Source organism: Triturus cristatus, chromosome 2_2, assembly GCF_964204655.1.
Source record: "Triturus cristatus chromosome 2_2, aTriCri1.1, whole genome shotgun sequence".
Taxonomy (NCBI): Eukaryota; Metazoa; Chordata; class Amphibia; order Caudata; family Salamandridae; genus Triturus; species Triturus cristatus.
Window position 1 is genome coordinate 1,034,237,269 of NC_140582.1, and position 14,006 is coordinate 1,034,251,274.

The following is a 14,006-nucleotide window of genomic DNA, read 5'->3' on the forward strand; positions in this document are numbered from 1 at the left end:
TTTCAGTGAATTTCTAAGGTTTTTTAAATGCTAATTCCTAACTATAACGTGTGTGAAACCCATGGTTTTTTCAGTGAATTTGCAAGGTTTTTTAAATGCTATTTTTTTTTTTTATTCTTCATTTTTTTCAAACATATTTTTAATTTAATTTTCTTACCTTTTATAAAGACTATGCTTAAATTTTTAAAATCATTAAATATTTATTTTATATAAATTTTTTAAAATAAACATGTAAAATTTATTTCCAGTTTTTTTTTTTTTTTTTTTTTTTTTTTTTTATAGTACGCGTACCGTAAGCTCACGGTAAGCGTACGGTTTACGCAACGCCCGTAATCTATCTACGCTGCTTGCGTATAGTTACGTACTTTGCGTAGCCGCGCGTACTGCGCGTGGGTCGCGTGCGCGCTTACGCCACACGCGCACGTTACGCGGAAGTGCCGGGGAGTGACTGTTATGCGCATGCGCGCAAGCGCGTGTCTTTTTTACGCGCATGCGTACTTTTTGCCGTAAGCGCACCGTAAGCGCACCGTAAGCGTACCGTAAGCGTATGGTAGGTCATGTGATCATGAAACACAACTTTTGATTGGTTGAAAGTACTTTCAGTTCTAGAACTCTCCTACACCACACCCATTCCCCTCATTTCTGCTTGTGATCCCTTGGGAGAAGGAGCTGGTTTGTCTTTGGGATACGATGGCAGAACAGCAGAGCTCTTCTGAGAGTGAGGCTAGCACCAGCAGCACTGTCTTGAGGCAGAGAGCGAGGAAAGTAAAGCCTTCTTATGTTTGGGATTATTTTACTTTTCCAGAAGGCCAGCAAAAGGTGAATGCACCCTTAGTTACTTGCAAGCTGTGTCAGCGTGTACTTTCTAGAGGTAATCCTAACAGGAAGTATTCCTTTGGGAATCACACCATGAAGAGACACCTCCAGGATGTACACAGAAGGACACATGGTCATCTTTTTGGAGGTAACTCTTCAGAAAGACGAGCCAGTACATCCACAGCAGCTCAGCCTGGACCATCACCTGCAGGACTTACTCCTTCTTCTGCAGGTCAGGTGAGCCCTTCATCTGTGGGGGGAGAATCTCCTTTTGCTGGCCCTCTGGAAATGAACCTTCGATTTCGGAAGGTTGATATTCATTGCACATTTTGTAAAGGTCTAATTTGTCATAGGGAGACCAGTGTTTCCGTAGTAAACAACAAAATAGATCAGCACCTTTGTAGCTTTGATTGATTTTCCCATGCTTCCTTTCCTCTGTCCCTGCATGAACACAACGGTTCTTTTAAGAGCCAACCTTATCTTCCATCTTTTTTTTACTTGTTTTTAAAAACTTTTTTTTTTTTTTTTTTACCGTACGCGTACGGTAAGCGTACCTTTTTTTTATTTTTAAAAAAAAAACACTAAAAATCATTTATCACATTATAAAGTCCTTGAGAGACTACAATTTTTATTATTGACTTACCATACTCACTCAAAAAAATATTTATTCATTTGTTTTTTTAAAAAATAGTTTTTAAAATGGTTGTAGTTTCCGAAAATTTTCTATATCGATCTGAAAATAAAGAAAAAAGTATTAATATTTTTAAACCATTTAATAATACAGTACACATATTTACATTTTTTACCAAAAAATATTTTTGCCTTATTTTTGCTGTTTTCAGAATAAATTGCATTTCACTATTAATTGTGAAAGCAATTGTATTCATCATTTTACAGCGGGCAAAAAAAATTAACAATCACAAAGATTGTATTAAAAAAGCCCAGAATCTCTTCTCACTTAAACTTATCATTACAGAAATGCATATTATTCTAAAAAAATATCATCTAAAAACAATACTTTTTTCTTTAAAATACCGTCTGATATGTTTGTTTGAGAAGTATAATCACAATATTATATCTCAAATAACTCCAAAATACATCTGATTTTATTTCCTTTAGGCCAAATAGTATTTTTTTTTTTTTTCCTGGAATAAATTTCCAAGGGAAATCCATTAAAATTCTAAAGTTTAATCTGTCCAGATCTCACCGATTCTCTGTAACATTTTGGTTCACGAAAATTTTTTGAATAATTTATTTAGTCCACAATAGAATTGCTTACTTTTCCACATGGCCAAATAGTAATTTTTTTAATCATTTTTGAAAAAAATTTCCAATGGCAGTTCAATAGCATTCCAAAATTTAAAATGTGCAGAAGTTACCGATTATCTCTAAATTATTGGTTTTTCAAAATTGCATTAAAAATTAAAAAAGTCCACATTACAATTGGTTATCTTTCCTTTAGGCCAAATGATAATTTTAAAAATATTTTTTCTACAAAATTGCAATGGTAATCCAGTAAAATGGTAAAATTATTTTGTCCAGATCTTGCCAAGTCTCTCTAAAATTTAGGTTTCAGGAAGATTAGATAGGAATTTGCTAAATCAAAAGGCAAACGTTGTTTGAAAATCAATTGGGAATCATTACACAGTGTCCAGCCTTTTTCACATTTTAGATAAACTGTGTAATGTCCAGAAGTAACAGTAGGTCCATCATGGAAAATTATTGCAACAGTTACAAAAGTTTTTCCTGAAATTGATAATTGCTGTCCTGTAAACTTCTTTATTAAAGTATCCAATTTTGATCCATCAGCTCTACATCGTTGCATCATTAAAATTACATACTGTCCGTATTCCCTTAAAATTAATGTTGATAACATGTCAGAATTACACTCACCACATTTCATGCTATGATTAGCATCTTTAACTAATTTTGCAAAAGTGACTGTTTTACTCTCTGGCAATGTCAAATAAATAAACCTTTCATTATCAACAATAGAGCCACATATATTATAACAATTATCACAACTATGTTCCCATTTATAAGAGAGACCAAAAAAAATGTCAATGGGAACTCCTTCTTCTTCCACTACCTGAAGAAAATACATCAAAAATTCGTGTGCATCTTGCTGTTCATTTTGAGAAAACTGTGTTCGTCCTGAACATACATCTAAAAGTTTTCTAATGTCAGTAGCACTTTCTATTTGAGTTTTATCTTTACTCAGCTTTTGAAAAAGGAGACTCAGCTCTGAACAGAATCTTTTTCCCTGATTTACTATTATCTGCTCTTGCAAACTTTCCAGATAAAATGCAACATTCAGCACTACATTTGCATAGCAGTTGACACCAGAGCTATTTTCAAAATGACATCCTACAACCTGTTCTTCATTTTCCTTTTTCTTTTTGCTTGCAATTACATCACTCCTCTTTTTTTTTCCTCTTCTCTATATCTTCATTACAGATATTCTCATTTCTCCTTTTACGAGAAACTACACGTTTCTCCAACACAGGATACTGACCTAAATGAGGAGCATAGCTTCTTCTTAATCTATTATACTCCTTTACACAGTTTGTATCAGCACTAACTTTTGAGTCATCAAAGTCTATCATGAATAAACCTGATAATGTTTTGACTCGTGACAAAGCTACATATGCCATACCTTCTTTGAACACAGTTGAACCAATGTTCACAAATGCACAATCTACAGTCAATCCTTGAGACTTGTGAATAGTTACAGCATATGCTAGAGAAAACGGAAACTGCTTCCTACGTACATATAAGTCTTTCACAAGCATAAAACGAACTGTACAACGACAAATATCTTTAACTTCTTCTATCTGATCAAATTTTATTTTTAAACATTCAATTCCTTCTTTTTTCTGATAATTAATAAAACCCACAACTCTTCCCATTGCTCCATTCACTAAGCCTTTCTCAACATCCAAATTTCTCCTTAAAAACACTCTACAGTTCATGCAAACATATAGATTTTTTTCTAATCCTGCTGTTTTGGAGATGTTCTTCTCTAGTGAGTCCAATTTATTTTTCAGTTTGCCTGTTACTGTGACAGTAATTCTTCCATCCTCAATTTTGTCCACTGCTTCCAATTTCCTGATGTCTTCCTTTTCCAATTTCAAAAGCTCCTCATTAAATATTGAGCATTCACGTAGAGTTGGCATTAAGCAGATGACACTTTTGTTTTCTGCAATATTCTTGTATATTTTCTCTGCAACTATTTCTTCCTTTGGAAATAAATTATGTAGCAGCCGACTCTGTAATGCCTTTTTCCCAACTTCTGTGAGTATTCCAATCCTGATATCTTTCAGAATACTTCCATATTCTTCATCGTTTGCTTGCCTCATATTAGTTGTAAGTTCCTTGTACTCAAAGAAGGACCAAATATTTGTATTTCCAATGCTTCCCAATGACTTCTTCGTGTCTTCATGTGTCACAGTATTAAACACTGGTTGTCCTTTAACTGGAGTAAGTTGCAAAAGATCCCCAAAAACTATGACGTGTTTTCCACCAAATAACACGTCATAGTCTGTCTTCAAAATTTGCTGCATTCTTAAATGCACAAAGGCAAGCATTAAGTTCGATACCATGCTCACCTCATCAATAATGAGAACTTGCATCTTCTTCAATACTCTTGAAACTTCCAAGGATGCTTCTCCAGTTAGCTTGTTGAATTGTATTTTGTTCTCATGCTCCACTGGTAACATTAGCAAACGATGTAAGGTGATTCCTTTTATGTTATATGCTGCTAACCCAGTTGGAGCAGTAACCACACAAGACAAAGTAGAATCCGTTTTTTGCTTTAGGTAGCTTCTGATGACTTTAATTAGGAAACTTTTTCCAGTGCCAGCTTGTCCGCTTACATACATCCTGATTGGATGAAATGATGTGCATGAGCACTCTTTTTTGATATGTAGAAATCCGTGATCAATTTTGTTTTTGATCTCTTCATAAATTTGTTGCTGCTCTTGATTCAGTTGTCTTTCCAAATTTTCTAAGTCTATAAATTCTTCTTGACCTTGATTCATGGCCGTTTCCACTTCATTCATGGCTATTGATGCTTCATTTTCAACGATTGGTTGTCCTAGGGGATCTTGACTGTATGTTCCTGAACTTTGGCTGTCCTGAGAACTGTCTCTAGCTATTTCTGCTGCAATTGTAGTTTCCTGTTCAATTTCTTCATTTAACATTTGCAGATAAGTTGAGAATGTACTGCATTGTATGCTGTCTTTACAAGCATTAAAAGAATCTTCATAGCTCTGGAATTCTCCCAGTAGTTCATCCTCTGTACGCCATGGTTTAAACAACTGTAAAAGAGCCAAGTAGTAAAATTCTTTCTTGTCGGTAGTGTCGCAACTCAGCTTCCGGTGATTTATCAAACTTCCTTTGGTTTGCTTCACCAAACATCCTTCTTCACCAACAACTTTATATTTTCCCCTGTTGATGTCTTCTGCAGCTTTCCGTGAATAAATGTAGTTCTGTAACACTTCATAGAGACACATGTTCTCCAGATGATGACTTCTCTTGGGATAATATGTGTCCAACATGTTTGTTTTCAATATATCTGTACTTTCTGGGTCATTCTCAGCCAAATATTCAATTTCTCCAACAGATTTCAGTACCCGATTTCTCATTGCTGCAAGGCCTAAACTTGCCCAAATTATTCTTCTTGACTTCGAGTAGAGACTTGCAGAAGATAACCTATCTGAACATTCGTAGGATCCAATTTCTCGATGCGATAACATCTTCAAACTGAAACTGTACAGCTTCTTACTGACAGTCTTCTCGTGAGAAATCTCTTCCCACATTTCCTTCAATTCTGTTTTTTCTGATTTCGTAATGTAAGACGTTACATATCGAGCAACAGCAATGGAATTGTCAGCAACATACTGTATATCCATGTTAGCGTTCCACATGGATAAAATGACTGGGTTGTAGTCATTTATATTTTTAGATTCTTCTTTTCTTTTAAGGTTGTAGGTATTCTTAGGTGATTTTCTTGTGATAGTATGTCTCACAGCTGACATAAAACTGTTGACTCTTTCATTTGAAAGAACAGGTCTAGGAAATCCAAATCGACATTTAGTGTAGTATTTTTCTTTGCTCTTGTATTTCCGTCGACAGTATTTTCCACACCGATGACTTTGGAAACGTAGAACTTGCTCCTTTAACTTGTTCTCTTCTGTGCTTTTTGGTATAGCACATGTTGCATATTCTTCAATGTAAGATAACACTGCTTCATCAGTATCTGTTCCAAACTTTGGGGCATCCTTGATCCACAGCAGCATATGAATATGAGGAGCACCTCTTGCCTGGTACTCTTTTCTCCAAAAGAAATCCACTACTTCTCCAAGGGGTGGATTTTTTTTATTGCAGATGAAGGACATCATAGCCTCAAATCTATGATTGAAATATCTGCAAACATTAACCGGATCCAATGAGCACAGTTCTCCTGCTGTCTTGTATTCGATGTTTTTAATGTTTGAATTGGCCTCTCGTAGAAAATCCAGTAAATCATCCCAAGCGTACTCGGCACAGCTTAGGGTAAGGAACCATGTTGGTGTTCCTAAATTGCGTAACATGCATTTTAGTTCACCATGGCGTCGGTACCAATATTCATTTGTCCCACGCTGACAAGCCATCAGATTGATCAGTTGTGTTTCCAAATGATCATCTCGGTGCTGCACTTTCTCCATGAAATCCTTAGCAGACACATTTTGTAAATGTACTCCACTTTTTAAAATGTGATTTACTGCATAAGACAGTGCAGACAAGTCGCTTTCAAATAAAAGATGGAACAAATAAGGAATACTTTGTCGAAATCTGGGATCTTCAGCATATAGTCTTGTAGTTCGATACTCTGAAGCTGGAATCTGTTCTGGACGTTCATCGTATCGTCCTCCTTTTCCTTTAGGAAACAGCTGGGGAAAACATCGAGCTTCCAAGCTCTCCTCCCATACACTCACGGGATTTCCTTTTGCTTTCTTCATCTGAAAGAGATCAATATTGTCTCCCATAACTTCTTTCGAATGGAGAGGATGTATGCTAAAATGTTCATAAATTTCTTCTTCCTTTGACTTGTCCACTTTTTCAATTTGTCCAGTTGGTGTTTCTGTGTCTCCTTGTAAATCTTCTTCTTCTTCTTCTTCTTCTATATAAATTGATTCATACCATTTGTTATTTTTTTTCAAATACAAATTTGCTCTTTGTACTTTCCGCACATCTACCAGCTCCTGCCAAATCTTCTTATTCTTTGTAGGTACACCATTAACCAGAATAATTAATGGTTCAGTTTCCAAAGTATCCGCATCAATAGTTTCCATATTTTTTTTCAAATCCAAGGGCAAATACACCACTCTACCTTTTAAACCTCTCAGTAAATCTGAAGGAGGTAATTTACCAGTTTTGGGCTCCATACGTACTATGGTCTGGAACGGATGAACACATTGAATGAGTATAGACTCATATGTATTTAATTCAGAAAGTTCAGCAGGAATAGCATCCAATTCTAAATTATTATGTACAGCTCTGGTCGGCATTCTATTTTCCTCTAACTTGTTATAACAGTATTTACAAATACGCTGATCTTCACCCAATTCAAAACAATTTTCTAGAAATATATATGTGGCAAAATCCTTCCACTTATAATTATCTTCATTTTCACTCTTTCTGTAGAGATCAACATTCCTAGTTTGTTTTCTATAATGAGTTCTGCGGCAACAAATACAAGTAAAATTTGGTCTTTCATTAGAGACTATTGCAAATTTTGTTATGTGATCATTAAATGTGTTACTTACAGAGGGTTCTACATTCTCTTCCACTTCTTCCTCATTTACTGTGTCCTTCTCTGCACTGTTTTGTTCAGGACCAAAGTAACAAAACTGAATTTCATCAACAACCTTCTCTACATCTGATACCGTTCCTCGGAACAGAGCCCTATTCAATTCATTTAACTTTATTGCTGGACTTTTGGCAAAATACAACCGTCTCACAAACTTTCTCATTTCAGTATGATGAACAGCCAGCATCCTAAAATGATGGAAAACACTATTGCACACTTTTCTAGATAGACAAGCAAGAGAATGACCCTGCAAACCAGTATTCTCTCTCACTCTGCATGGATCCAGACTTTGAAGCACCTTAATCTTTTGTTTTACACTTTTTTTACTATATTCTCTTAGAAACTCTCGAAATCTGTCAATAGATTCCTGACGCACAGTGCAAATACTACTACAATTCCAAGTGTACACTGGGGCTTTAGGACGTCTCCCCATTGCCTCATCTGCCATCACTTGTACCTCATCTCTTGGAACCATTATCTCCTTCTCCATTATGCAACCATTTTTTACTTCGTATGAACGACCTCTGGTGTCAACTGCATGCAGCAAACTATTACTTTGAAAATAGCTTTCTTCATTAAAAAAAGGTTCACTACTTGAACTATGCATCCACTTGCCTAAAAACACTTTACAAAAGTTTGTTCTGTTCACTACTCTTTTCCTTTTGCTATGTGATTTCAGTACATTAACCATTTTGTCTAATGTACGCATCCTATTCAAAATTAATATGAATAGTTTCCTTTTTAATTCTAATGCTTTTGCTGCAATGGCTTCAATTTCTTTTTTTCTCTTGTAATATTTAGCCTTTTGCTTATATTTCTTTATATCCTTTATCAAATTGGACATAACTCTTCTCTGAAACATTTTTCTACGTATCTCTTTAAATGCTGTTTTTCTGTTTATGTTAAACTTTTCAATTGCAGAAGGTATATTTGCATTAACTAAATTCTCAATTTTTTGCTGTTCTCTATGTTTTGTTACATTTTTCCGAGAACAGACATTTTGTACATTTTTCTTTGTTTTAAATATTTTGTTTAGGAATTGTTTTTTTTGCTTACCAGAAGATTTTTTCTTTTTCCCAACATCAGCATCTTCTACTAACTTTGGTCCTCCAGTTGTCTTCAAATATAGTTTTTTTTTTAGCGTTTTTTGAACTCGAGATTTTGTAGGCATCTTAAATTTTGTTCACTGTTCTTCAGCAATACCTGAAAAAAACTAAAAAAAAAATCTGTTATTGTATTTAAATATATTACTACATTTCTTTTCACAATAGTCACAAAACGAAATTTCTTTGCCAATTTGAATGCACACAAACTGCTCTTTTTTTTGGGCAAGTGAAAATCTCTTTTACAAACTGTCACATTATGAAACCACTTTTCAGATTTTTTAAAAAGCCCATGTCCACAGTGCTACACTCCACCAAGGGCAACCAGCCTTAGTGATGCTGAATGTATTTGCATTACAGACTTAAACCTGAAAACCCCACTGGCTTGTAAATACTGTGCATGACTATACACGGCAAGGACATGGGTGTGTGGTAAGCCTCTGCTTCTTCCCCCAAAAATTCGCTCCCCCTTTCCATCTAATGCAACTGTGAAATCACCAGAGCAAGACGCAATAAATCTCTGCCTATAATTCTTCTATGCACACAGAGTCATGTTTTCACATTAGTCCCAAAACGAAATTTCTTTGCCAATTTGAAAGCACACTTACTGCTCTTTTTTTTTCGGGCCAAGTGAAAATCTCTTTTTACAATTTGAAATCACTTTTACAGATTGACACATTATGAAACCACTATTTTTGATTTATTTAATTGCACGTGTCCAAGCTGTTTTTTTTTCAGACCACCACCATGTGTATTCTCTGTGACTGCCTACACTCCAGCAAGGGCAACCAGCCTTAGTGATGCTGAATGTATTTGCATTACAGACTTAAACCTGAAAACCCCACTGGCTTGTAAATACTGTGCATGACTATACACGGCAAGGACATGGGTGTGTGCTAAGCCTCTGCTTCTTCCCCCAAAAATTCGCTCCCCCTTTCCATCTAATGCAACTGTGAAATCACCAGAGCAAGACGCAATAAATCTCTGCCTATAATTCTTCTATGCACACAGAGTCATGTTTTCACATTAGTGCCAAAACGAAATTTCTTTGCCAATTTCAAAGCACACTTACTGCTCTTTTTTTTTCGGGCCAAGTGAAAATCTCTTTTTACAATTTGAAATCACTTTTACAGACTGACACATTATGAAACCACTATTTTTGATTTATTTAATTGGACGTGTCCAAGCTGTTTTTTTTTCAGACCAACACCATGTGCATTCTCTGTGACTGCCTACACTCCACCAAGGGCAACCAGCCTTAGTGATGCTGAATGTATTTGCATTACAGACTTAAACCTGAAAACCCCACTGGCTTGTAAATACTGTGCATGACTATACACGGCAAGGACATGGGTGTGTGCTAAGCCTCTGCTTCTTCCCCCAAAAATTCGCTCCCCCTTTCCATCTAATGCAACTGTGAAATCACCAGAGCAAGACGCAATAAATCTCTGCCTATAATTCTTCTATGCACACAGAGTCATGTTTTCACATTAGTGCCAAAACGAAATTTCTTTGCCAATTTGAAAGCACACTTACTGCTCTTTTTTTTTCGGGCCAAGTGAAAATCTCTTTTTACAATTTGAAATCACTTTTACAGACTGACACATTATGAAACCACTATTTTTGATTTATTTAATTGCACGTGTCCAAGCTGTTTTTTTTTCAGACCACCACCATGTGCATTCTCTGTGACTGCCTACACTCCACCAAGGGCAACCAGCCTTAGTGATGCTGAATGTATTTGCATTACAGACTTAAACCTGAAAACCCCACTGGCTTGTAAATACTGTGCATGACTATACACGGCAAGGACATGGGTGTGTGCTAAGCCTCTGCTTCTTCCCCCAAAAATTCGCTCCCCCTTTCCATCTAATGCAACTGTGAAATCACCAGAGCAAGACGCAATAAATCTCTGCCTATAATTCTTCTATGCACACAGAGTCATGTTTTCACATTAGTGCCAAAACGAAATTTCTTTGCCAATTTGAAAGCACACTTACTGCTCTTTTTTTTTCGGGCCAAGTGAAAATATCTTTTTACAATTTGAAATCACTTTTACAGACTGACACATTATGAAACCACTATTTTTGATTTATTTAATTGCACGTGTCCAAGCTGTTTTTTTTTCAGACCACCACCATGTGCATTCTCTGTGACTGCCTACACTCCACCAAGGGCAACCAGCCTTAGTGATGCTGAATGTATTTGCATTACAGACTTAAACCTGAAAACCCCACTGGCTTGTAAATACTGTGCATGACTACACACGGCAAGGACATGGGTGTGTGCTAAGCCTCTGCTTCTTCCCCCAAACAAAAATTCGCTCCCCCTTTCCATCTAATGCAACTGTGAAATCACCAGAGCAAGACGCAATAAATCTCTGCCTATAATTCTTCTATGCACACAGAGTCATGTTTTCACATTAGTGCCAAAACGAAATTTCTTTGCCAATTTCAAAGCACACTTACTGCTCTTTTTTTTTCGGGCCAAGTGAAAATCTCTTTTTACAATTTGAAATCACTTTTACAGACTGACACATTATGAAACCACTATTTTTGATTTATTTAATTGCACGTGTCCAAGCTGTTTTTTTTTCAGACCACCACCATGTGCATTCTCTGTGACTGCCTACACTCCAGCAAGGGCAACCAGCCTTAGTGATGCTGAATGTATTTGCATTACAGACTTAAACCTGAAAACCCCACTGGCTTGTAAATACTGTGCATGACTATACACGGCAAGGACATGGGTGTGTGCTAAGCCTCTGCTTCTTCCCCCAATAATTCGCTCCCCCTTTCCATCTAATGCAACTGTGAAATCACCAGAGCAAGACGCAATAAATCTCTGCCTATAATTCTTCTATGCACACAGAGTCATGTTTTCACATTAGTGCCAAAACGAAATTTCTTTGCCAATTTCAAAGCACACTTACTGCTCTTTTTTTTTCGGGCCAAGTGAAAATCTCTTTTTACAATTTGAAATCACTTTTACAGACTGACACATTATGAAACCACTATTTTTGATTTATTTAATTGCACGTGTCCAAGCTGTTTTTTTTTCAGACCACCACCATGTGCATTCTCTGTGACTGCCTACACTCCAGCAAGGGCAACCAGCCTTAGTGATGCTGAATGTATTTGCATTACAGACTTAAACCTGAAAACCCCACTGGCTTGTAAATACTGTGCATGACTATACACGGCAAGGACATGGGTGTGTGCTAAGCCTCTGCTTCTTCCCCCAATAATTCGCTCCCCCTTTCCATCTAATGCAACTGTGAAATCACCAGAGCAAGACGCAATAAATCTCTGCCTATAATTCTTCTATGCACACAGAGTCATGTTTTCACATTAGTCCCACAACGAAATTTCTTTGCCAATTTGAAAGCACACTTACTGCTCTTTTTTTTTTCGGGCCAAGTGAAAATCTCTTTTTACAATTTGAAATCACTTTTACAGACTGACACATTATGAAACCACTATTTTTGATTTATTTAATTGCACGTGGCCAAGCTGTTTTTTTTTCAGACCACCACCATGTGCATTCTCTGTGACTGCCTACACTCCACCAAGGGCAACCAGCCTTAGTGATGCTGAATGTATTTGCATTACAGACTTAAACCTGAAAACCCCACTGGCTTGTAAATACTGTGCATGACTATACACGGCAAGGACATGGGTGTGTGCTAAGCCTCTGCTTCTTCCCCCAAAAATTCGCTCCCCCTTTCCATCTAATGCAACTGTGAAATCACCAGAGCAAGACGCAATAAATCTCTGCCTATAATTCTTCTATGCACACAGAGTCATGTTTTCACATTAGTGCCAAAACGAAATTTCTTTGCCAATTTGAAAGCACACTTACTGCTCTTTTTTTTTCGGGCCAAGTGAAAATCTCTTTTTACAATTTGAAATCACTTTTACAGACTGACACATTATGAAACCACTATTTTTGATTTATTTAATTGCACGTGTCCAAGCTGCTTTTTTTTCCGACCACCACCATGTGCATTCTCTGTGACTGCCTACACTCCAGCAAGGGCAACCAGCCTTAGTGATGCTGAATGTATTTGCATTACAGACTTAAACCTGAAAACCCCACTGCCTTGTAAATACTGTGCATGACTATACACGGCAAGGACATGGGTGTGTGCTAAGCCTCTGCTTCTTCCCCCAATAATTCGCTCCCCCTTTCCATCTAATGCAACTGTGAAATCACCAGAGCAAGACGCAATAAATCTCTGCCTATAATTCTTCTATGCACACAGAGTCATGTTTTCACATTAGTGCCAAAACGAAATTTCTTTGCCAATTTGAAAGCACACTTACTGCTCTTTTTTTTTCGGGCCAAGTGAAAATATCTTTTTACAATTTGAAATCACTTTTACAGACTGACACATTATGAAACCACTATTTTTGATTTATTTAATTGCACGTGTCCAAGCTGTTTTTTTTTCAGACCACCACCATGTGCATTCTCTGTGACTGCCTACACTCCACCAAGGGCAACCAGCCTTAGTGATGCTGAATGTATTTGCATTACAGACTTAAACCTGAAAACCCCACTGGCTTGTAAATACTGTGCATGACTATACACGGCAAGGACATGGGTGTGTGCTAAGCCTCTGCTTCTTCCCCCAATAATTCGCTCCCCCTTTCCATCTAATGCAACTGTGAAATCACCAGAGCAAGACGCAATAAATCTCTGCCTATAATTCTTCTATGCACACAGAGTCATGTTTTCACATTAGTGCCAAAACGAAATTTCTTTGCCAATTTGAAAGCACACTTACTGCTCTTTTTTTTTTTCGGGGCAAGTGTAAATCACTTTTACACACTGACACATTATGAAACCACCATGTGTAACTACAACAAAAACAATTCCCATTTCTATTATTCATTTCTTAAGTTACCACATACATCCCCTCTCAAACTGTAAACTCACCTTTAAAATTAGTTAGTTGTGAAAGAAATGTGACACTCAAACAGCAGATTATCAGAGCCAGGATCTCTGTTCTGTTCACCTCTCTCCTCTCAGCAGAACCAGATAATGGCAAACTTTCCCTCTATTTTTCCACACATATACATGTAAGTTTCAAATCTCAGTGCTTCCCCCTTTTTTTCACATGTATTCACACATTTCTATTGGTTGAAAACCAACCCTTTTCCAAAAGTACCCTGCCCCCAACTTGACTTCTGCCTAGTACCCTTCCCCCAACTTGACTTCTGCCTGCTACC